Genomic DNA, 8,370 nt, shown 5'->3' with positions numbered 1-8,370 from the left:
TGAAGTTTTAGTAATTATCCATTGGTAGTAGTAGCACAACATTGTGAATATAATTAACAGAACTGGATTATATGTGAATGTGGTTAAAAAGGGATATGTTAGTTCACATATATGTTACTAGAATTAAAATTAAAGGAAGAAGCATAGGACTGTACAACACAGTGAGCTCTATTATAAATGCTGGACTATAGTTAATAGGACAATTATAAAAATGTTCTTTCATGAATAAAAACAAATATATTTCACCTATCCAAGATGTTAAAAATAGGATGGTCCGTAGGAACTCTATATTATATCTTTTTGCATGATATTTCTGTAAACGTACAACTTCTCTAAAATATATATATATATTAATTTTAAAAATGTAAAATCTTCTGCCCAAGAACAAGAGCAGGACATAGAATTGCTCGCACAGTAAACATAGGTGAAAGCTTGATTCAATAAAACAGATATTTCAGGCTGAAATAGATGTGGAGTGCAATGTGGCATCCAGATTCCTACATGTGAGATATAAGTGGGGTAAGCAGGTGAAAGTGACAAGTTATCTGTTCCAAATGGGTCCTGTACAATGATGTCTAGACTTTTCTCCAATATAAACAATTTTTAAAGATTATACTTGTCCCTAATAAAAAGTACACTTCTTGCTATGAGCTATCAATCTCTTCTTTCGCTAATGTTGTTGAGAAATCGAGTTGACAATGAATTGGCTGATGAAGCGTGGAAAACTTCTAGTAAATATCTTTTACTGTTTTTCATCTAATAGAAGCTGCCATAATTTGTAAGATACACTATTATTTTATATGTCACTAAGACTATGGAATGTCTTCATTGCCAGGAGCATCCTGCTTCAAAGAATTTAATATATGAAAAAAAAGTGTGTCTATGTATTGAAGGCAGTACACCCATCACTCATCTATCACAAGAGTTTCTGCTATTCAAACATTTTAACAATTTGTGTTCGTCCATTCTTGACATTCCTTATAAAAAAAAATAACCTAAGAAAATGCCACTGATGAGCTGAGACTTTATCCCATTACTTCCCTTTCTTTTGACCATTTCGGAAATTCAGCTGAAGCCTGATTCTCCAAACTTTCCCAAAGAAATCATTTTCCAAAGAAATCATTGTATGGGTCTGATTGAAAAGGGAATGGACCATGGTAAACATATTGAAGCTACTTCCTGTTTCTGAGGCTGACATTACTGAGCAGCTACCATGTGTTCTCTCATCAACCTGTCTGGTAAAATTTCAAATATTAATACTTAAATATGCAAATCATCCATGTTTATTTTTAGGACTTAAGTGTAGCCATTGAAATTAACTAACCCCACTTACAAGGACTATTATAAGTTCTAAAATTTTATATGCAATATTAATGGATGTCTAAGCATACAAATTTTTTTCAGTTTGGGGGAAACTATTCCTTCATAGGGCACAAATAATAAAAATAGTAAGAGCTAATATTCATTGAAGGGCAACTATGTACCAAAAATTTGTGAAAATCTTTACTACTAAAGACATTTTGATTAAGTAGCTATTTAATGATTTTATTGTGAAAATTATCAAATACACAACAAAATTTTTAAAATTTTATAGCAAACACCCATAAACCACCATGCAGATTCTACCGTTAGTATCATCTATATTGGTTCTAGCCAGAGCAATATGGCAAGAAAGAAATAAGGAGTAAAATTTGTATTTTCTATTTTGTATTTTCTGATAGCATGTCAATCTTTGCAGAAAATCTTATGGAAAGTTCAAAGAGTTACTAGAAATAATAAGTGAATTTCGCACAGTAGTAACAAATAATGAAAAATTGAAACAAAATACCATTCCTAATACATTACTAAATATGAAATATTTAGAGATCAACAAGACAAAAAAAAAGGTGGACAGGTATGCTGAAAACTACAGACTTTGCTAGGAGAAATTACAGAACACCAGAGAAATGAAGCCATAGAAATATACCTTTTTCATGGCTCAAAAGTCTCACTATTGCTAGGATGCCAAATCTTCCCAAACAAACTAAATTGAAATTCCTAAGACATGAAATATCTAAAACAATGTGGAAAAAGAATAACAAAGTGGTAGGAATTATAGTACCTATATTCTAATTTATTAGACTGCTAGAATAATCTAAAAAGTGTGTTATTTGCATAAGATAAACAGATAGATCAATGGAACAGAATAGGGGGTCCAGAAATACCCAAACATATATGACACATTTTCAACAAATTTATAAAGACATTCGGTGGGGAAAGGACAGTCTCTTAAGCAAATGGTGGGAAACAGTCAGATATCCCCAAGGATAAAATTGAACTTTGATCCATATCATGAATCTTAAACAAAAATTCACTCAAAATGGATCTTTGACATAAATGTAACATGCACAACTATACACTGTCTATAAGGAAATGCAGGAAAAATATTTGTGACCATCAGTAGGCAAAGTTTTCTTAGATATTATACCAAAAACATGCTTCATAAATGAAAAAAAACTGACAATTTGGCCTGAATCCAAATTAGAAGTGTTTGATACTGGAAAGACACTGTTAAATAACAGAAAAACAATCCAAATACTGGGAGACACTTCAAATACTGGAATTATACCCTGAATATACAAATATATTTAAAAGTTAGCAATTAGAAGACAAATTGTTTTTAATTACCAAAGTTTTGAACATATTTCATCAAAGAAGATAATCCAACAGCAACAAACATATGACAAGATGCACAACGTTATTAAACATTAGATAAATACAAACTAAAATACACTGATAAACAATTATATACACAATAGAATGGCAGAAATTTAAAATAATGACTTACTAAACATAGGTGAAAATGTGGAATAACCAGAACTCTCATTGAATTTTTTCTTTTAAACTTTTGATGGTAATATTGTGGTACAACCATTTTCAAGCACAGTTTGGCAGTTTCTTAAAAAGTTAAAAATTAGCTTATCATAAGATTTTCCTATTTCATTCCTAGATATCACCTGAGAGAAGTGAAATCATATGTCCTAACAAAGAAATTGAATATAAATCTTCTTAGCAATTTTATATGTGCTTGTCCCAAATAGAAAACTACCTAAATATTCATCAACAGGTAGGGTCATCTGATTTTTTAGGTAATATGAATCATCAGAAGTAGGAGTTTTATTTAGGTTCAATTGAACAAGTATTTCAAAAACTACTAAGTATACAGAGTTGTGATTTGGAAGCACAGATAAGTAGAACATACCACATTTTCAGAAATCACTATAGAGTCACTATTTGTGATTGGATTTGGGGACACAACAGGGATGTAGTTGAAGTCAGAAAATCTAAGATTAGGGTAAAGACAGTGGATAAAAGAAAATTAAGTATGATAGTCTATATTCAGAATAATTACTGGAATAAAAATTAAAGCATTATTTGCTTATTTTTTGCAAAATAATGAGACATATCCTCTCCTAAGAGTGGTTTAAGTAAATTCTTGTTAACTATTAGGAACAAAAGGCAAGAAATGAGTATGAAAAGATTTGGCAAGGCAACGAAACAAAAGTCTACTAAATTTGTGCATCACTGCTTTTCAGAGATTGCAGAGATGATAAAATTTAGAATTTTAAACTTTTTTGGAGATACATATACCAAATTTTCAATTTTAGCCTAAGGAAACAAATATTCAGAGTTCTTTCAGTTCACATTATGAATAAGAATATTCTACCCAAGATTAAAGATGAAACTTTCTGGCCCATTTTTGTTTCATTTGTTTCTTTTTTTTTTGCATTGATCTCACCTATTTTAAATAAAGCCTTTGGTAGAGTAGTACCACTGAGGAGTAGGCCTAAAGAAAACAATATTACTTTTAACCAAAATGTATTCTCAATTTTAATTTATTTGAGAATAATTAAATGGGGAAAAATTATCTTACAGGGATATGGATCAACTTTCTTGTGTTTGCATAGTTGTAGGATAGAATAAGTTCTAGTATAGAATATTAATTCTGCAACAACATAAACAATATACAATATTGTTATCAAATTCTTATGGATACTCATATCCTAAAATGATAGTTTTCAACCCTTTGTACAGAAGAAAAAATTCTATATGTATGTAAAACTTCCAGGTCTTTAGATTCTTACCAAAAATACAGACTATATTATATGTTCTCAAAAGAATTCTCACAGAAATAATTAAAACCTATTTATAAAATATGGCACACTTTTAATGATCTTTTGTCCATTAAGCAGATTGCAACATTCTGAAAATAACAAAACTAGATCATTGTAGCTAACCCTCTAGACAGTTTGTGGTGTTTTCTTGTCCTCTGGCATTGAATCCATCAAATTTTGGAATCCAACAAATTCCAAATTAACATATTCACAGATAGGGACTCGCAGATATTTCTTTAATTTTTTAAACACCTGCATGGTATTTCACATCATGGATTGTTTGTAATTTATTTAAACATTTCTTGATTTAAAGCCATTCTGACGCTTTTCATTTTTTTTTTTTAACTCTATGCTGAAGTAAAAAAGTATTTTTTATAGAAACAGATTTTTACACATGAGTATTTTGGTATAATAGATGCCTTAATGAATGTTTTATGGATCAACAGCAAGTTCACTTTTAATGTGGATAAATACTACATATTGGGTTTATAGAAGTTTTCTACAAATTAAAAATCCCACCCATAATATACTTTTTTTCTCCATATGTCTCTGATGTGTGGGATTTTACCACATTTAAAATTTTTTCCTAGTTGGGCAAAAACAGAATTTTAACTTAATTTGAAATTCATTTCCCTCATTACTAAAATGGTGAGTAACTTTTTCTTATATATTTATATATCTGTTGAGTGGATTTTTATTTCCTCTTTTTTCTGATGCAGCACTTATTTTTATTGATATATAGATGCTCTGAATGTTAGGTCAAAATATATTTGAGCTTATAAAACAAAAGATTTTCAAATTAATCATGTCTTATTTCACTTGCCTTTACTTATGTGTATAAAACTTAAAAATATTTTCTGTAGCCGAGTTTATTCCTGAAGTATTATTTTCTGAATGAATTCAGGATAAACTTCTAAGCTCTATAAAATCTACCCTTGGGATTTTCATTGGGATTATTAATAATGTGCTGAAATCAGATATTTTTACAAAGTTGCACACTTTTTTAATAAATTCAATTTGATACCATAGATTTCAGTGAACATATTTTATTAGATTTAGAAATTATTTTGTATTTCTCATTTTTATTTGGAGCTGAGGAAGAGAGTGTTCATTTTTCAATGTCACAACGTGTTCATTGCTTAGTTTCTAAAGTAGAGCAGTTCAGAGCAGACCTCTCACCCTTCTGTAGGGCAAAGCTCAGTGTCTGGAGTAAAGAGAGTGAACATAAATACTAATAATACCAGCCAATATTGTTGAGTACATTTGAAGCACCAGGTAGTTTTCAAAGCACTTTACATATATACTCATTTAATCTTTATAACAATTTTGGGAGGTAGGTCCCCAAAATATTTGCATTTTAAAGACCAGAACATAGAACAGTTAGGTGGCTTACCCAAGGTCATAGAGAAATGCACGTGGCAGTCAGCATTCACACCAGCTGAGAGGTCTCAATGTCCACGCTCTTAACCACTGTATTACAGAGTTAGAATCAATTCATGAACTACTGCAAAAGAACAGACCGCCGCTGCATATTGTTTGTGTTTCAAAATCATTTGTCAAGTTCTTTCTATATTGAGAAAATATTTGAAAAAGTGATAGAAGACTTTTCATGTTCTAGAAACGTATCAGGCATGGTAAACAAAGGATGGTGCTTCCCACTCATGAGATAAAATTGTCCTTTCTGTGATTTATCCAAAAACATTTGTAACTCTGAATGCAGTAGAAAATCTTGGAATGGTGTACGCATACCCCTATGGGAGACGTTGATATAAATATTCAAGCCATGCCCAAGGCCCAAGAAATTGGAGCAGCATAGCTATGGTCCTGCCTTCCCAAAGGCTGAAGGGTACTTCTGTCACATTACTGCTAAGGGAACGATGATAACAGAACAATCTTTTGCATCTGAGTGGGGATAAGTATCTCACAGTTATTTCAACCAGTAATTATCTGCCTCTCTGTATCTTTTAATGAGAAGGAATCTGATACAGCAGCACACATTTTCCCTGTGTGAAGTCAATGGCCCTTGTATAGAAAAGGAATTGAGCATATGCTCAGCTCTCCTTGAATTTAAAGTTCAGAATTTACCACTTAAACATAAAATCCTTCAGAACTGCAATTCCAAAACGTGCCCACAAGATGGCAGAAAATACACACACTACTTAGGAATCCTTTTGGCAAAGAAACATTTGGTCCCAAAAGAACCATGGCTGTTCTCTTAAGTAATCCCCACATTACACTACAAAAATTGCAGTGCCATTTATTTAAAGCTCTTGGTGTGTGAAAGCCTCTATACTCAGTGAAATTTTTGCAAACATCAGGAGTTTATTTAAGCAGATAAAATAAACCATCATGAAAAATTGGGGGATGTTATATAGGGGAAGGCTTTCACAAAAAATCTATGCACTGAATTGACAACACCAAGAATGTTGGCGTAGGGAACTCCAAAACCTGTCCCTTAAAAAGGCAATGAGTATACTACAAAAACTATTAAAAATTAACTTTTTCACTCAGAGGTGGGGGCGGTGGAGCCCATAGCTCTGGGATCAGGCACCAAGGGCAGCCACGAGGGGAGCCACCGCCACGACCGGGGATCCCTCAGGATGGCTGAGGGGCAGCTGGTCACGACGTGCAGCAGCAAGGCAGCAACCCACAGTTCCTGTGCTGCCTCTCCCAGAGCTGGTCCTGCGTTGGGTGAACCAGCGGTTGCACAAGCGAGAACCTGCACAACAGCCCCTCCTCAACATGCACCTGGTCAAGAGCCACCACCTGCAGGATGGCATAGTAAAATCCAACAATTTGAAAACTGCCAAAATTCTCCTGTTGTCCAATTGAAGGATGCCCTGAAGTCCCTGACAGACCACTTTCTCAATTCTCTCTTGTAAGACAGAACTCTATGAGAATGCAGCATTCTGAAAGTAAGCACAAATGTGGTAAGTGCTGGGATTTGTTTGGTACTGAATGGAACTTGAAAGGACATGGGAAGAATCATGACAAGAACTTCTACCGCACTTGTGGCTGTCCTTACTCCAGCAGAACTGCCTTGCAGTCACACCTATCCCAAGCTGGCCACGAGATCCCTGCTGAGCACAGGGAGCCACCTCGTAAGAAAAGGAAAATGAAAAACTCCATGAACAACCTGAAGTCGTCAAAAAAAGACTATTGAATGTTGATTAATGAACCAACCTCTAAAATAGACACTCAAGAACTAGAAAATTCAGCAGTAAAGCTAGTAGCTTCTTTGGAGTATTCTTACTGCTCTAATACCAGAAAGCAGACTCTTACAACACCTCCAAGATATCCTCAGAAGTTGCTCCTACCAAGCCAAAGTGGCAGTGCTTCAACTGCCCATTTGTGCCATTTTCTCCTCTGTCTTTATGCTTACTACAACTGACTCTTTGATCCAGCCTATGAGAGTAGGTATCACTTATCAGGGCTTCCCTTGCCCTTAGGAACCCTGATCCTCAGCCTAGATTCAGAGACTTGCTTTCCTAAGGAGAGCTTACCTCTCAAAAATTGTGAATCCTGTTGGTGTGGAGCCAATGGGTACAGGTGTTCAAGTGAACATGGGTGAAAGTTCACCTACTACTTTTAGGGAATTCACATCAGAAGAACAGCATTTTTTTCTTTCATCAATGAGCCAAAAGATCTTATGCCTCACAAGATTTCATGCCTTCTGCACAGCAGGCTTTCCCTGATTCCACTGTATCTTTTCATTCTCCAACTGATTTGATGTTTGGCTCTTAAGTTTCACTTTTCATTAGTGTTCATACTCAAACACTGTTACCCAGTTCTAAACAGGGCACATTGGGGAGAAATATAGCACAATAGCATCCCATTGTTTTTTTGTTTGTTTGTTTGTTTTTTTATACATGGGCAGGCACCGGGAATCGAACCCGGGTCCTCTGGCATTGCAGGCAAGCCTTCCTGCCTGCTGAACCACTGTGGCCCGCCCTCCATTGGTTTTGAAGTTGCTAAAAGGGGCTCTCTCAAATTCCTTGCTTAATTTCTTGCATCTCCAGGGCTAGATGAAGGATAGAAAAGTAGCATCTATTGCTTAGATCTCCATTTATGAGGATATTAGTGATGTCTAGCCAATTTTTTTGCATGTATAACAGATATTTCCATTAAGCTACTTATCAGAGATAGTTATACTTGTCAGCTATAGTGAATCTATCTAATAACTCTCCTCAATTTCCCTAGTAAATGCTAGAGACAC

The 8,370-nt window shown here is 34.2% G+C and overlaps 1 pseudogene; it reads left to right on the top strand.

Moving 5' to 3' along the window:
• Positions 1 to 1,154: 1,154 nt before the first annotated feature.
• On the top strand, positions 1,155 to 7,982 carry LOC143683276 (ATM interactor pseudogene; annotated as a pseudogene).
• The last annotated feature ends 388 nt before the right edge of the window (positions 7,983 to 8,370 follow it).

The sequence above is a fragment of the Tamandua tetradactyla genome, chromosome 5 (genome assembly GCF_023851605.1).
Source record: "Tamandua tetradactyla isolate mTamTet1 chromosome 5, mTamTet1.pri, whole genome shotgun sequence".
In the NCBI taxonomy this organism is placed as follows: Eukaryota; Metazoa; Chordata; class Mammalia; order Pilosa; family Myrmecophagidae; genus Tamandua; species Tamandua tetradactyla.
Note: the sequence above shows the minus strand (reverse complement) of the source record. Positions and strands in the feature narration are given on the sequence as shown.